Genomic DNA, 16,112 nt, shown 5'->3' on the forward strand with positions numbered 1-16,112 from the left:
TTCCCTAACCTGTGGAACTTGCTGGTGAAATCCTAACATAAATTGTCAAAGAGACTATGAATGTCCTCATTCATCCAGGTCTTTGTAATCTCAGGGCATTCAGTGCATCGCAACTGGACTGTCTGGTTTGTCCTCAAACATACACCACTGTCCTTTCAATGATTCCTAAAAGACTCTGCAATTTAGCCTCCAACAAATAACAGGAGTTCTGTGACCAGAATACCATTTGTTTACAACTGAATGGACTCTTACCTGGGGGATTCCGACTATTTTGGACTGGTAGTAGTCGATCCACAGCAAATGGTTCTGCCACACAATGCTAACGAAGGGAAATTACAACTCAACAACTGTTTGAAAAAGAGGATGCAAAGTGTGGTCTTTAATCCGAAATAGAAATTGGGAGAGCATTAGACTGAAAATCTAAAGGTCCCTGGTTCAGTCCTGGGTTTCGGCACATACAGATGAGATTTTTGTGGCATTCGACCAAAAAAAAAGTGTTTCCCTAACCTTTGGAACTTGCTGGTGAAATCCTATCACACACACAATACCTCGATGCTTACGAGGGTACATCACACTTCCACGACTGTTTGGAAAAGAGGATGCATAGTCTGGTCTTTAAGCCGAAATAGCTCATTTGGGAGAGCGTTAGACTGAAGATATAAAGGTCCCTGGTTCAATCCCGGGTTTCAGCACAATTTGAAATTTTATGAAACAATTTATAGGCATTTAACCAAATAAAAGTGTGTCCCTGACCTGCTGAAATCCTAACATAAATTGTCAAAGAGACTATGAATGTCCTCATTCATCCAGGTCTTTGTAATCTCAGGACATTCGATGCATCGCAACTGGACTGTCTGGTTTGTCCTCAAACATACACCACTGTCCTTTCAATGATTCCTAAAAGACTCTGCAATTTAGCCTCCAACAAATAACAGGAGTTCTGTGACCAGAATACCATTTGTTTACAACTGAATGGAATCTTATGTGGGGGATCCCGACTATTTTGGACTGGTAGTAGTCGATCCACAGCGATGGTTCTGCCACACAATACCTCAATGCTAACGAGGGGAAATTACTCCTCAACGACTGTTTGAAAAAGAGGATGCATAATGTGATCTTTCAGCCAAAATAGCTCAGTTGGGAGAGCGTTAGACTGAAGATCTAAAGGTCCCTGGTTCAATCCCGGGTTTCGGCACAATTTCAATTCATATGAAATAATTTTTAGGCATTTAACCAAATAAAAGTGTGTCCCTGACCTGGTGAAATCCTAACATAAATTGTCAGAGACGATGAATGTCCTCATTCATCCAGGTCTTTGTAATCTCAGGGCAATTGATCACAACTGGTCTGTTTGGTTTCTCTTAAGACATACACTACTGTCCTTTCAATGGATCCTAAAAGACTCTGCAATTTAGCCTCCAACAAAAAACAGGAGTTCTGTGACAAAAATGCCATTTGCTTATAACTGAATAGAATCTTATGTGGGGGATTCCAACTATTTTGGACTGGTAGTAGTCCATCCACAGCGATGGTTCTGCCACACAATACCACGATGCTAACGAGGGTACATTACACTTCCACGAATGTTTGAAAAAGAGGATGAAATAATTGTTCTTTCAGCCAAAATAGCTCAGTTGGGAGAGCGTTAGACTGAAGATCTAAAGGTCCCTGGTTCAATCCCGGGTTTCGGCACTTTATGCCTTTCCAGGAGAGAATTTTCTGGCATTTAGCCAAATAAAAAAGTGTAACTTGCTGGTTTAGTCTAAACATTACGCCTTTACAGGTGAGAATATTGTGGCAATGGACCAAAAAAAAAGTGTTTCCCTAACCTGTGGAACTTGCTGGTGAAATCCTAACATAAATTGTCAAAGAGACTATGAATGTCCTCATTCATCCAGGTCTTTGTAATCTCAGGGCATTCAGTGCATCGCAACTGGACTGTCTGGTTTGTCCTCAAACATACACCACTGTCCTTTCAATGATTCCTAAAAGACTCTGCAATTTAGCCTCCAACAAATAACAGGAGTTCTGTGACCAGAATACCATTTGTTTACAACTGAATGGACTCTTACCTGGGGGATTCCGACTATTTTGGACTGGTAGTAGTCGATCCACAGCAAATGGTTCTGCCACACAATGCTAACGAAGGGAAATTACAACTCAACAACTGTTTGAAAAAGAGGATGCAAAGTGTGGTCTTTAATCCGAAATAGAAATTGGGAGAGCATTAGACTGAAAATCTAAAGGTCCCTGGTTCAGTCCTGGGTTTCGGCACATACAGATGAGATTTTTGTGGCATTCGACCAAAAAAAAAGTGTTTCCCTAACCTTTGGAACTTGCTGGTGAAATCCTATCACACACACAATACCTCGATGCTTACGAGGGTACATCACACTTCCACGACTGTTTGGAAAAGAGGATGCATAGTCTGGTCTTTAAGCCGAAATAGCTCATTTGGGAGAGCGTTAGACTGAAGATATAAAGGTCCCTGGTTCAATCCCGGGTTTCAGCACAATTTGAAATTTTATGAAACAATTTATAGGCATTTAACCAAATAAAAGTGTGTCCCTGACCTGCTGAAATCCTAACATAAATTGTCAAAGAGACTATGAATGTCCTCATTCATCCAGGTCTTTGTAATCTCAGGACATTCGATGCATCGCAACTGGACTGTCTGGTTTGTCCTCAAACATACACCACTGTCCTTTCAATGATTCCTAAAAGACTCTGCAATTTAGCCTCCAACAAATAACAGGAGTTCTGTGACCAGAATACCATTTGTTTACAACTGAATGGAATCTTATGTGGGGGATCCCGACTATTTTGGACTGGTAGTAGTCGATCCACAGCGATGGTTCTGCCACACAATACCTCAATGCTAACGAGGGGAAATTACTCCTCAACGACTGTTTGAAAAAGAGGATGCATAATGTGATCTTTCAGCCAAAATAGCTCAGTTGGGAGAGCGTTAGACTGAAGATCTAAAGGTCCCTGGTTCAATCCCGGGTTTCGGCACAATTTCAATTCATATGAAATAATTTTTAGGCATTTAACCAAATAAAAGTGTGTCCCTGACCTGGTGAAATCCTAACATAAATTGTCAGAGACGATGAATGTCCTCATTCATCCAGGTCTTTGTAATCTCAGGGCAATTGATCACAACTGGTCTGTTTGGTTTCTCTTAAGACATACACTACTGTCCTTTCAATGGATCCTAAAAGACTCTGCAATTTAGCCTCCAACAAAAAACAGGAGTTCTGTGACAAAAATGCCATTTGCTTATAACTGAATAGAATCTTATGTGGGGGATTCCAACTATTTTGGACTGGTAGTAGTCCATCCACAGCGATGGTTCTGCCACACAATACCACGATGCTAACGAGGGTACATTACACTTCCACGAATGTTTGAAAAAGAGGATGAAATAATTGTTCTTTCAGCCAAAATAGCTCAGTTGGGAGAGCGTTAGACTGAAGATCTAAAGGTCCCTGGTTCAATCCCGGGTTTCGGCACTTTATGCCTTTCCAGGAGAGAATTTTCTGGCATTTAGCCAAATAAAAGTGTGTAACTTGCTGGTTTAGTCTAAACATTACGCCTTTACAGGTGAGAATATTGTGGCAATGGACCAAAAAAAAAGTGTTTCCCTAACCTGTGGAACTTGCTGGTGAAATCCTAACATAAATTGTCAAAGAGACTATGAATGTCCTCATTCATCCAGGTCTTTGTAATCTCAGGGCATTCAGTGCATCGCAACTGGACTGTCTGGTTTGTCCTCAAACATACACCACTGTCCTATCCATTATTCCTAAAAGACTCTGCAATTTAGCCTCCAACAAATAACAGGAGTTCTGTGACCAGAATACCATTTGTTTACAACTGAATGGAATCTTATGTGGGGGATTCCGACTATTTTGGACTGGTAGTAGTCGATCCACAGCGATGGTTCTGCCACACAATACCTCGATGCTAACAAAACGAAATAATTTTTTAATGACTGTTTGAAAAAGAGAATGCAATATCTGACCTTTCAGCCGAAATAGCTCAGTTGGGAGAGCGTTAGACTGAAGATCTAAAGGTCCCTGGTTCAATCCCGGGTTTCGGCACTTTAAGCCATTACAGGAGAGAATTTTCTGGCATTTAGCCAAATAAAAGTGTGTAACTTTCTGGTGGAGTCTGAACATTACACCTTTACAGGTGAGAATATTGTGGCATTGGACCAAATAAAAGTGTGTCCCTGACCTGTGGAACTTGCTGGTGAAATCCTAACATAAATTATCAAAGAGACTATGAATGTCCTCATTCATCCAGGTCTTTGTAATCTCAGGACATTCAATGGATCACAACTGGACTGTCTGGTTTGTCCTCAAACATACATCACTGTCCTTTCAATCATTCCTAAAAGACTCTGCAATTTAGCCTCCAACAAATAACAGGAGTTCTGTGACCTGAATACCATTTGTTTACAACTGAAGGGAATCTCACGTTGGGGAATTCGACTATTTTGGACTGGACATAATTTGGGATGTCAGTCGAAATAGCTCAGTTGGGAGAGCGTTAGACTGAAGATCTAAAGGTCCCTGGTTCAATCCCGGGTTCCGGCACATACTGATGAGATTTTTGTGAAATTTGACCATAAAAAAAGTGTTTCCCTAACCTGTGGAATTTGCAGGTGAAATCCTAACATAAATTGTCAGAGACTATGAATAACTTCATTCATCCAAGTCTTTGTAATCTCAGGGCATTCAATGCATTGCACCTGGACTGTCTGTTTTTTTCTCAAACATACACCACTGTCCTTTCAATGATTCCTAAAAGACTCTGCAATTTAGCCTCCAACAAATAACAGGAGTTCTGTGCCCAGAATACCATTTGTTTAAAACTGAATGGACTCTTACCTGGGGGATTCTGACTATTTTGGACTGGTAGTAGTCGATCCACAGCGATGGTTCTGCCACACAATACCTCGATGCTAACGAGGGGAAATCACAACTCAACGACTGTTTGAAAAAGAGGATACATAAATATAATCTTTCAGCCGAAATTGCTCAGTTGGGAGGGCGTAAGATTGATGATTGAAAAGTACCTGGATCAATACAGGGTTTCGGCACATAGAGATTAAATTTTTGTGGCATTTGACCCAAAAAAAGTGTTTCCCTAACCTGTGGAACTTGCTGCTGAAATCTTAACATACATTTTCAGAGACGAGGAATGTCCTCATTCATCCAGGTCTTTGTAATCTCAGGGGAATTGATCGCAACTTCTATGTTTGGTTTCACTTAAGACATACACTACGGTCCTTTCAATGATTCCTAAAAGACTCTGCAATTTCTCTCTGCAAAGGAGTTCTGTGACCAGAATACCATTTGTTTACAACTGAATAGAATCTTATGTGGGGGATTCTGACTATTTTGGACTGGTAGTAGTCGACCCACAGCGATGGTTCTGCCGCACAATAGCTCGATGCTAATGAGGGTACATCACACTTCCACGACTGTTTGAAAAAGAGGATGAATAGTTTGTTCTATCATATCAGCCGAAATAACTCATTTGGGAGAGCGTTAGACTGAAGATCTAAAGGTCCCTGGTTCAATCCCGGGTTTCGGCACAATTTGTACTTTTATGAAGGCATTTAAGCAAATAAAAGTGTGTCCCTGACCTGCTGAAATCCTAACATAAATTGTCAAAGAGACTATGAATGTCCTCATTCATCCAGGTCTTTGTAATCTCAGGACATTCGATGCATCGCAACTGGACTGTCTGGTTTGTCCTCAAACATACACCACTGTCCTTTCAATGATTCCTAAAAGACTCTGCAATTTAGCCTCCAACAAATAACAGGAGTTCTGTGACCAGAATGCTGTTTGTTTACAACTGAATGGAATCTCACTCGGGGGATTCCAATTATTTTGGACTGGTAGTAGTCGATCCACAGCGATGGTTCTGCCACACAATATCTCGATGATACCGAGGGTAGATACAACTTCAACGACCGTTTGAAAAAGTGGATGTATAGTTCTATCTGTCAGCCGAAATAGCTCAGTTGGGAAAGCGTTAGACTGAACATCTAAAGGTCCCTGGTTCAATCCCGGGTTTTGGCACGATTTGAATTTTTATGAAAGAATTGTTAGGCATTTAACCAAATAAAAGTGTGTCCCTGACCTGGTGAAATCCTAACATAAATTGTCAAAGAGACTATGAATGTCCTCATTCATCCAGGTCTTTGTAATCTCAGATCACTCAATGCATCGCAACTGCATTGTTGGTTTGTCCTCAAACATACACCACTGTCCTATCAATGATTCCTAAAAGACTCTGCAATTTAGCCTCCAACAAATAACAGGAGTTCTGTGACCAGAATGTCATTTGTTTACAACTGAATGGAATCTTATGTAGGGGATTCCGACTATTTTGGACTGGTAGTAGTCGATCCACAGCGATGGTTCTGCCACACAATACCTCGATGCTATCGAGGGTAGATAAAACTTCAACGGCCGTTTGAAAAAGTGGATGTATAGTTTATTCCATCAGCCGAAATAGCTCAGTTGGGAGAGCGTTAGACTGAAGATCTAAAGGTCCCTGGTTCAATCCCGGGTTTCGGCACAATATAATTTTTTATGAAAGAATTGTTAGGCATTTAACCAAATAAAAGTGTGTCCCTGACCTGGTGAATTCCTGACATAAATCGTCAAAGAGACTTTGAATGTCCTCATTCATCCAGGTCTTTGTAATCTCAGGACATTCAATGGATCGCAACTGGACTGTCTGTTTTTTTCTCAAACATACACCACTGTCCTTTCAATGATTCCTAAAAGACTGCAATTTAGCCTCCAACAAATAACAGGAGTTCTGTGACCAGAATACCATTTGTTTACAACTGAATGGAATCTTATGTGGGGGATCCCGACTATTTTGGACTGGTAGTAGTCGATCCACAGCGATGGTTCTGCCACACAATACCTCAATGCTAACAAAACGAAATCATTTTTTAATTACTGTTTGAAAAAGACGATGCATTATCTGACCTTTCAGCCGAAATAGCTCAGTTGGGAGAGCGTTAGACTGAAGATCTAAAGGTCCCTGGTTCAATCCCGGGTTTCGGCACTTTAAGCCTTTACAGGAGAGAATTTTGTGGCATTTAGCCAAATAAAAGTGTGTAACTTTCGGGTGGAGTCTAAACATTACACCTTTACAGGTGAGAATATTGTGGCATTGGACCAAATAAAGGTTTGTCCCTGACCTGTGGAACTTGCTGGTGAAATCCTAACACAAATTACCAAAGAGACTATGAATGTCCTCATTCATCCAGGTCTTTGTAATCTCAGGACATTCAATGGATCGCAACTGCATTGTTTGGTTTGTCCTCAAACATACACCACTGTCCTTTCAATGATTCCTAAAAGACTCTGCAATTTAGCCTCCAACAAATAACAGGAGTTCTGTGACCAGAATGCCGTTTGTTTAAAACTGAATGGAAGCTCACGTTGGGGATTTCGACTATTTTAGACTGGACATATATTGGGATGTCAGCCGAAATAGCTCAGTTGGGAGAGCGTTAGACTAAAGATCTGAAGGTCCCTGGTTCAATCCCGGGTTTCGTCACATACTGATCAGATTTTTGTGGCAATTGACCAAAAAAAAAAGTGTTTCCCTAACCTGTGGAACTTGCAGGTGAAATCCTAACATAAATCGTCAAAGAGACTATGAATGTCCTCATTCATCCAGGTCTTTGTAATCTCAGGGCATTCAATGCATCGCAACTGGACTGTCTGTTTTTTTCTCAAACATACACCACTGTCCTATCAATGATTCCTAAAAGACTCTGCAATTTAGCCTCCAACAAATAACAGGAGTTCTGTGACCAGAATACCATTTGTTTAAAACTGAATTGAATCTTACCTGGGGGATTCTGACTATTTTGGACTGGTAGTAGTCGATCCACAGCTCTCGTTCTGACACACAATATCTCGATGCTAACGAGGGAAATTACAACTAAACGAGTGTTTGAAAAAGAGAATGCATAGCATGGTTTTTCAGCTGAAATAGTTCAGTTGGGAGAGCGTTAGACTGAAGATCTAAAGGTACCTGGTTCAATCCCGGGTTTCGGCAAATACAGATGAGATTTTTGTGGCATTTGACCAAAAAAAAGTGTTTACATAACCTGTGGAGTTTGCTGGTGAAATCCTAACATAAATTTTCAGAGACGATGAATGTCCTCATTCATCCAGGTCTTTGTAATCTCAGGGCAATTGATCACAACTGGTATGTTTGGTTTCTCTTAAGACATACACTACTGTACTTTCAATGATTCCTAAAAGACTCTGCAATTTAGCCTCCAACAAAAAACAGCAGTTCTGTGACAAGAATGCCATTTGTTTATAACTGAATAGAATCTTATGTGGGGGATTCCGACTATTTTGGACTGGTAGTAGTCGATCCACAGCGATGGTTCTGCCACACAATGCCTCGATGCTAACAAGGGGACATTACACTTCCACGACTGTTTGAAAAAGAGGATGCATAGTGTAGTCTTTCAGCCGAAATAGCTCAGTTGGGAGAGCGTTAGACTGAAGATCTAAAGGTCCCTGGTTCAATCCCGGGTTTCGGCACAATTTGAAACTTTATGAAATATTTTTTTAGACATTTAACAAAATAAAAGTGTGTCCCTGACCTGCTGAAATCCTAACATAAATCGTCAAAGAGACTATGAATGTCCTCATTCATCCAGGTCTTTGTAATCTCAGGACATTCAATGCATCGCAACTGGACTGTCTGGTTTGTCCTCAAACATACACCACTGTCCTTTCAATGATTCCTAGAAGACTCTGCAATTTAGCCTCCAACAAATAACAGGAGTTCTGTGACCAGAATACCATTTGTTTACAACTGAATGGAATCTCACGTGGGGGATTCCGACTATTTTGGACTGGTAGTAGTCGATCCACAGCGATGGTTCTGCCACACAATACCTCGATGCTAACGAGGGGAAATTACACTTCCACGACTGTTTGAAAAAGAGGATGCATGGTGAGATCTTTTAGCCGAAATAGCTCAGTTGGTAGAGCGTTAGACTGAAGATCTAAAGGTCCTCTGGTTCAATCCCGGGTTTCGGCACAATTTGAATTTTTATGAAAGAATTGTTAGGCATTTAACCAAATAAAAGTGTGTCCCTGACCTGCTGAAATCCTAACATAAATTGTCAAAGAGACTATGAATAACTTCATTCATCCAGGTCTTTGTAATCTCAGGTCATTCAATGGATCGCAACTGGACTGTCTGTTTTTTTCTCAAACATACACCACTGTCCTTTCAATGATTCCTAAAAGACTCTGCAATTTAGCCTCCAACAAATAACAGGAGTTCTGTGACCAGAATACCATTTGTTTACAACTGAATGGACTCTTACCTGGGGGATTCCGACTATTTTGGACTGGTAGTAGTCGATCCACAGCAAATGGTTCTGCCACACAATGCTAACGAGGGGAAATTACAACTCAACAACTGTTTGAAAAAGAGGATGCAAAGTGTGGTCTTTAATCCGAAATAGAAATTGGGAGAGCATTAGACTGAAAATCTAAAGGTCCCTGGTTCAGTCGTGGGTTTCGGCACATACAGGTGAGATTTTGTGTGGCATTTGACCAAAAAAAAAGTGTTTGCCTAACCTGTGGAACTTGCTGGTGAAATCCTATCACACACACAATACCTCGATGCTAACGAGGGTACATCACACTTCCACAACTGTTTGAAAAAGAGGATGAATGGTCTGGTCTTTAAGCCGAAATAGCTCAGTTGGGAGAGCGTTACAACGAAGATCTAAAGGTCCCTGGTTCAATCCCGGGTTTCGGCACAATTTGAAATTTTATGAAACAATTTTTAGGCATTTAACCAAATAAAAGTGTGTCCCTGACCTGCTGAAGTCCTAACATAAATTGTCAAAGAGACTATGAATGTCCTCATTCATCCAGGTCTTTGTAATCTCAGGGCATTCAATGGATCACAACTGGACTGTCTGTTTTTTTCTCAAACATACACCACTGTCCTTTCAATGATTCCTAAAAGACTCTGCATTTTAGCCTCCAACAAATAACAGGAGTTCTGTGACCAGAATACCATTTGTTTACAACTGAATAGAATCTTATGTGGGGGATTCCGACTATTTTGGACTGGTAGTAGTCGATCCACAGCGATGGTTCTGTCACACAATACCTCGATGCTAATGAGGGTACATTGCACTTCCACGACTGTTTGAAAAAGAGAATGCATGTTCTGGTCTTTCAGCCGAAATAGCTCAGTTGGGAGAGCGTTAGACTGAAGATCTAAAGGTCCCTGGTTCAATCCCGGGTTTCGGCACTTTATGCCTTTCCAGGAGAGAATTTTCTGGCATTTAGCCAAATAAAAGTGTGTAACTTGCTGGTTTAGTCTAAACATTACGCCTTTACAGGTGAGAATATTGTGGCAATGGACCAAAAAAAAAGTGTTTCCCTAACCTGTGGAACTTGCTGGTGAAATCCTAACATAAATTGTCAAAGAGACTATGAATGCCCTCATTCATCCAGGTCTTTGTAATCACAGGACATTCAATGGATCGCAACTGGACTGTCTGGTTTTTTCTCAAAGATTTGCCACTGTCCTTTCAATGATTCCTAAAAGACTCTGCAATTTAGCCTCCAACAAATAACAGGAGTTCTGTGACCAGAATACCATTTGTTTAAAACTGAATGGAATCTTACATTGGGGATTCCAGCTATTTTGGACTGGTAGTAGTCGATCCACAGCGCTCGTTTTGCCACACAATATCGATGCTAACGAGGGGAAATCACTCTTCAACCACTGTTTGAAAAAGTGCATGCATAGTCTGATCGGTCAGCCGAAATAGCTCAGTTGGGAGAGCGTTAGACTGAAGATCTAAAGGTCCCTGGTTCAATCCCGGGTTTCGGCACTTTATGCCTTTACAGGAGAAAATTTTGTGGCATTTAGCCAAATAAAAAAGTGTAACTTGCTGGTGGAGTCTAAACATTACGCCTTTACAGGAGAGAATATTGTGGCATTGGACCCAAAAAAATTGTTTCCCTAACCTGTGGAACTTGCTGCTGAAATCCTAACATAAATTGTCAAAGAGTCTATAAATAACTTCATTCATTCAGGTCTTTGTAATCTCACGGCATTCAATGGATCGCAACTGGACTCTTTGGACCACTGTCACACCACTGTCCTATCAATGATTCCTAAAAGACTCTGCAATTTAGCCTCCAACAAATAACAGGAGTTTTGTGACCAGAATACCATTTGTTTAAAACTGAATAGAATCTTATGTGGGGGATTCCGACTATTTTGGACTGGTAGTAGTCGATCCACAGCCATGGTTCTGCCACACAATGCTAACGAGGGGAAATTACAACTCAACGACTGTTTGAAAAAGAGGAGGCATCGTCTGGTCTTTCAGTCGAAATAGCTCAGTTGGGAGAGCATTAGACTGAAGATCTATAGGTCCCTGGTTCAATCCCGGGTTTCGGCACATACAGATGAGAATTTTGTGTCATTTGACCAAAAAAAAAGTGTTTCCCTAACCTGTGGAACTTGCTGGTGAAATCCTAACATAAATTGTCAGAGACGATAAATGTCCTCATTCATCCAGGTCTTTGTAATCTCAGGGCAATGGATCGAAACTTGTATGTTTGGTTTCACTTAAGACATACACCACTGTCCTCTCAATGATTCCTAAAAGACTCTGCAATTTAGCCTCCAAAAAATAGCAGGAGTTCTGTGACCAGAATACCATTTGTTTAAAACTGAAAGGAATCTTATGTGGGGACTCCGACTATTTTGGACTGGTAGTAGTCGATCCACAGCCATGGTTCTGCCACACAATACCTCGATGCTAACAAGGGGACATTACATTTCCACGACTGTTTGAAAAAGAGGATGCATAGATTGGTTATATGTGGTTGTAGTTTATAAATATTCATATGTGCTTATACTATATTTATATATTTATATGTGGTTATAGTGTATGTATATTATGTGGTTATAATGCATATATATTTATATGTGGTTATAGTATATACATATTAATATGTGGTTATACTGTATGCAAATGTATATATGGTCATAGTGCAGATACTGTATATTTACATGTGGTTATATTGTATGCATATTTATATGTGGTTATAGTGTATATACTGTATATTTAAATGTGGTTATGCTGTATACATATTTATATGTGGTTATAGTGTATAAATATTCATATGTGGTTAAAGTGTATTTATATTTATATGTGGTTTTAGTGTATGTATATTTATATGTGGTTATAGTGTATATATATATTTACATGTGGTTATAGTGTATAAAAATGTATATGTGTTTATAGTGTATTTATATGTGGTTATAGTGTATGTATATTTATATGTGGTTATAGTGTTTATATATATTCATATGTGGTTATAGTGTATGTATATTTATATGTGGTTGAAGTGTATAAATATTTATATGTTGTTTTAGTGTATGTATATTTATATATATATATATATATATATATATAAATATATATATATGTGGTTATAGTGTATGCATATTTATCTGTGCTTATAGTGTATATATATTAATATGTGGATAAAGTGTATATTTATTTATAAGTGGTTATTGTGTATATATATATATGTTTATATGTGGTTGTAGTGTATAAAAATGTATATGTGTTTATAGTGTATTTATATGTGGTTATAGTGTATATATATTTACATGTGGTTATAGTGTATATATATATATTCATATGTGGTTAAAGCATATTTATATTTATATGTGGTTATAGTGTATGCATATTTGTATGTGGTTGAAGTGTATAAATATTTATATGTGGTTTTAGTGTATGTATATTTATATGTGGTTATTGTGTATATATATATATTTATATGTGGTTATAGAGTATATATATATATATATATATATATATATATATATATATATATATATATATATATATATGTGTGGTTATAGTGTATGCATATTTGTATGTGGTTGAAGTGTATAAATATTTATGTGGTTTTAGTGTATGTATATTTATATGTGGTTATAGTGTATATATATATATATATATATATATATACATATATATATGTGGTTATAGTGTATGTATATTTATATGTGCTTATAGTGTATATATATTAATATGTGGATAAAGTGTATATTTATTTATAAGTGGTTATTGTGTATATATATATATGTTTATATGTGGTTGTAGTGTATAAAAATGTATATGTGTTTATAGTGTATTTATATGTGGTTATAGTGTATATATATTTACATGTGGTTATAGTGTATATATATATATTCATATGTGGTTAAAGCATATTTATATTTATATGTGGTTATAGTGTATGCATATTTGTATGTGGTTGAAGTGTATAAATATTTATATGTGGTTTTAGTGTATGTATATTTATATGTGGTTATTGTGTATATATATATATTTATATGTGGTTATAGAGTATATATATATATATATATATATATATATATATATATATATATATATGTGTGGTTATAGTGTATGCATATTTGTATGTGGTTGAAGTGTATAAATATTTATGTGGTTTTAGTGTATGTATATTTATATGTGGTTATAGTGTATATATATATATATATATATATATATACATATATATATGTGGTTATAGTGTATGTATATTTATATGTGGTTATAGTGTATATATATATATATATACATATATATATATGTGGTTATAGTGTATGCATATTTATATGTGGTTATTGTGTATATATATATTTATATGTGGTTATAGTGTATATATATATATATATATATATATATATATATATATATATGTGGTTATAGTGTATGCATATTTATATGTGGTTATTGTGTATATATATATTTATATGTGGTTCTAGTGTATATATATATATATATATATATATGTGGTTATAGTGTATATATATATATATATATATATATATATATATGTGGTTATAGTGTATGCATATTTATATGTGGTTATTGTGTATATATATATTTATATGTGGTTATAGTGTATGCATATTTATCTGTGCTTATAGTGTATATATATTAATATGTGGATAAAGTGTATATATATTTATATGTGGTTATTGTGTATATATATTTATAGGTGGATATGGTGTTTATTTATAAATATGTGGTTATAGTGTATATATATTTATATGTGGATATGGTGTTTATTTATATGTATGTGGTTATAGTGTATATATATTTAAATGTGGTTGTAGTGCATAAATATTTATGTGTTTATAGTGAATATATATTTACATGTGGTTAGGTTGTATATATATTTACATGAGGTTGTAGTGTTTGTATATTTAAATGTGTATAAAGTGTATATATATTTACATATGGTTATAGTGTATATATATTTATATTTGGTCATAGTGTATGCATATTTATATGTGGTTATAGTGTATAAGTATAAATCATTCTTTCCTTAACACGGATCAATCGTCCTGTCCCTTTAGCAGAAAAACAGCCCCAAAGCATGATGTTTCCACCCCCATGCTTCACAGTAGGTATGGTGTTCTTGGGATGCAACTCAGTATTCTTCTTCCTCCAAACACGACGAGTTGAGTTTATACCAAAAAGTTCTATTTTGGTTTCATCTGACCACCTGACATTCTCCCAATCCTCTGCTGTATCATCCATGTATCCATTTTGGTATAAACTCAACTCGTCGTGTTTGGAGGAAGAAGAATACTGAGTTGCATCCCAAGAACACCACACCTACTGTGAAGCATGGGGGTGGAAACATCATGCTTTGGGGCTGTTTTTCTGCTAAGGGGACAGGACGATTGATCCGTGTTAAGGAAAGAATGAATGGGGCCATGTAGCGTGAGATTTGGAGCCAAAACCTCCTTCCATCAGTGAGATCTTTGAATGGTTGACTAAATACTTTTTTCCACCATAATTTACAAATAAATGATTTTAAATTCCTACAATGTGAATTCCTGGATTTTTTTTTACATTCTGTCTCTCACAGTTGAAGTGTACCTATGATGAAAATTACAGACCTCTGTCATCATTTTAAGTGGGAGAACTTGCACAATCGCTGGCTGACTAAATACTTTTTTTGCCCCACTGTATACGCTGTTATAGTATATATATATATATATATATATATATATATATATATATATATATATATATATATATATATATATATATATATATATATATGTTCTCATTCTGTTTTGCACACTCTTGGAGTCAACATGTGCGTAGTCATGTACATAGTGTCGTGTGCATAGCGTATATTAACCCCCCACACACACATTTTTTGTATATATATGTACATCATTGATCCATTGTTCAACATATTACCCCAGAGGAGACAAGCGGTAAAAGATGGATGGATGGAAGTACTTTACAGGTAATATATATTTTATTATTGACGGTATCCAATGTGATGAATATTTAATGACCCACAATGGAAACAAGCCTTTTGGCTTTTTGTTCCACCCATTTGCCTTTTTAAAGCATTACATGGATTCAATTCTTTAAGATGTCAATAAACTTCTCAATCAATCTTCCAGAAGTGGTCCAGAAGATGTTTCAGACGTGAACCAGTAAATATCAACTAAGAGGGATTTATGTGTAGTCAAAAGCAAAGGTATGTTAGTGAAGTGAATTATATTTATATAGCAGTTTTCTCTACTGACTCAAAGCGCTTTACATAGTGAAACCCAATATCTAAGTTACATTTAAACCAGTGTGGGTGGCACTGCGAGCAGGTGGGTAAAGTGTCTTGCCCAAGGACACAACGGCAGTGACTAGGATGACGGAAGCAGGAATCGAACCTGCAACCCTCAAGTTGCTGACATGGCCACTCTACCAACCGAGCTATGCCGCCCCATGAACACATGTAAAATTCATCTGTTTCATTGTTTACAAGTAAAAAATAAAATAATTAACACTTCTTTAATTTGTGAGTGTGAAGGTTGTCTGTCTATCTGTGTTGGCCCTGCGATGAGGTGGCGACTTGTCCAGGGTGTACCCCGCCTTCCGCCCGATTGTAGCTGGGATAGGCGCCAGCGCCCCCCGCATCCCCAAAAGGGAATACGCGGTAGAAAAT

General features: G+C 37.4%; 1 protein-coding gene and 20 non-coding genes across 21 annotated transcripts in view; all 21 read left to right on the plus strand.

Annotated features, from left to right (window-relative positions):
- LOC133542455 (gastrula zinc finger protein XlCGF57.1-like) overlaps positions 1-16,112 on the plus strand; it is a 249,231-nt gene that overhangs the window by 78,791 nt on the left and 154,328 nt on the right. The gene's annotated exons all lie outside the window — the stretch shown is intronic.
- Positions 620-692, plus strand: trnaf-gaa (transfer RNA phenylalanine (anticodon GAA)). Its single transcript has one exon. It is a non-coding gene; the product is annotated as a tRNA-Phe (tRNA).
- On the plus strand, positions 1,123-1,195 carry trnaf-gaa (transfer RNA phenylalanine (anticodon GAA)). Its single transcript has one exon. It is a non-coding gene; the product is annotated as a tRNA-Phe (tRNA).
- trnaf-gaa (transfer RNA phenylalanine (anticodon GAA)) lies at positions 1,620-1,692 on the plus strand. The gene has a single exon. It is a non-coding gene; the product is annotated as a tRNA-Phe (tRNA).
- Positions 2,440-2,512, plus strand: trnaf-gaa (transfer RNA phenylalanine (anticodon GAA)). Its single transcript has one exon. It is a non-coding gene; the product is annotated as a tRNA-Phe (tRNA).
- trnaf-gaa (transfer RNA phenylalanine (anticodon GAA)) lies at positions 2,943-3,015 on the plus strand. Its single transcript has one exon. It is a non-coding gene; the product is annotated as a tRNA-Phe (tRNA).
- trnaf-gaa (transfer RNA phenylalanine (anticodon GAA)) lies at positions 3,440-3,512 on the plus strand. The gene has a single exon. It is a non-coding gene; the product is annotated as a tRNA-Phe (tRNA).
- trnaf-gaa (transfer RNA phenylalanine (anticodon GAA)) lies at positions 4,031-4,103 on the plus strand. Its single transcript has one exon. It is a non-coding gene; the product is annotated as a tRNA-Phe (tRNA).
- Positions 4,529-4,601, plus strand: trnaf-gaa (transfer RNA phenylalanine (anticodon GAA)). The gene has a single exon. It is a non-coding gene; the product is annotated as a tRNA-Phe (tRNA).
- Positions 5,533-5,605, plus strand: trnaf-gaa (transfer RNA phenylalanine (anticodon GAA)). Its single transcript has one exon. It is a non-coding gene; the product is annotated as a tRNA-Phe (tRNA).
- trnaf-gaa (transfer RNA phenylalanine (anticodon GAA)) lies at positions 6,026-6,098 on the plus strand. Its single transcript has one exon. It is a non-coding gene; the product is annotated as a tRNA-Phe (tRNA).
- trnaf-gaa (transfer RNA phenylalanine (anticodon GAA)) lies at positions 6,528-6,600 on the plus strand. The gene has a single exon. It is a non-coding gene; the product is annotated as a tRNA-Phe (tRNA).
- Positions 7,029-7,101, plus strand: trnaf-gaa (transfer RNA phenylalanine (anticodon GAA)). Its single transcript has one exon. It is a non-coding gene; the product is annotated as a tRNA-Phe (tRNA).
- Positions 7,527-7,599, plus strand: trnaf-aaa (transfer RNA phenylalanine (anticodon AAA)). Its single transcript has one exon. It is a non-coding gene; the product is annotated as a tRNA-Phe (tRNA).
- On the plus strand, positions 8,034-8,106 carry trnaf-gaa (transfer RNA phenylalanine (anticodon GAA)). Its single transcript has one exon. It is a non-coding gene; the product is annotated as a tRNA-Phe (tRNA).
- trnaf-gaa (transfer RNA phenylalanine (anticodon GAA)) lies at positions 8,534-8,606 on the plus strand. Its single transcript has one exon. It is a non-coding gene; the product is annotated as a tRNA-Phe (tRNA).
- On the plus strand, positions 9,038-9,111 carry trnaf-gaa (transfer RNA phenylalanine (anticodon GAA)). The gene has a single exon. It is a non-coding gene; the product is annotated as a tRNA-Phe (tRNA).
- On the plus strand, positions 9,772-9,844 carry trnaf-gaa (transfer RNA phenylalanine (anticodon GAA)). The gene has a single exon. It is a non-coding gene; the product is annotated as a tRNA-Phe (tRNA).
- On the plus strand, positions 10,275-10,347 carry trnaf-gaa (transfer RNA phenylalanine (anticodon GAA)). Its single transcript has one exon. It is a non-coding gene; the product is annotated as a tRNA-Phe (tRNA).
- trnaf-gaa (transfer RNA phenylalanine (anticodon GAA)) lies at positions 10,864-10,936 on the plus strand. Its single transcript has one exon. It is a non-coding gene; the product is annotated as a tRNA-Phe (tRNA).
- Positions 11,440-11,512, plus strand: trnaf-gaa (transfer RNA phenylalanine (anticodon GAA)). The gene has a single exon. It is a non-coding gene; the product is annotated as a tRNA-Phe (tRNA).

The sequence above is a fragment of the Nerophis ophidion genome, linkage group LG24 (assembly GCF_033978795.1).
Source record: "Nerophis ophidion isolate RoL-2023_Sa linkage group LG24, RoL_Noph_v1.0, whole genome shotgun sequence".
NCBI lineage: Eukaryota > Metazoa > Chordata > Actinopteri > Syngnathiformes > Syngnathidae > Nerophis > Nerophis ophidion.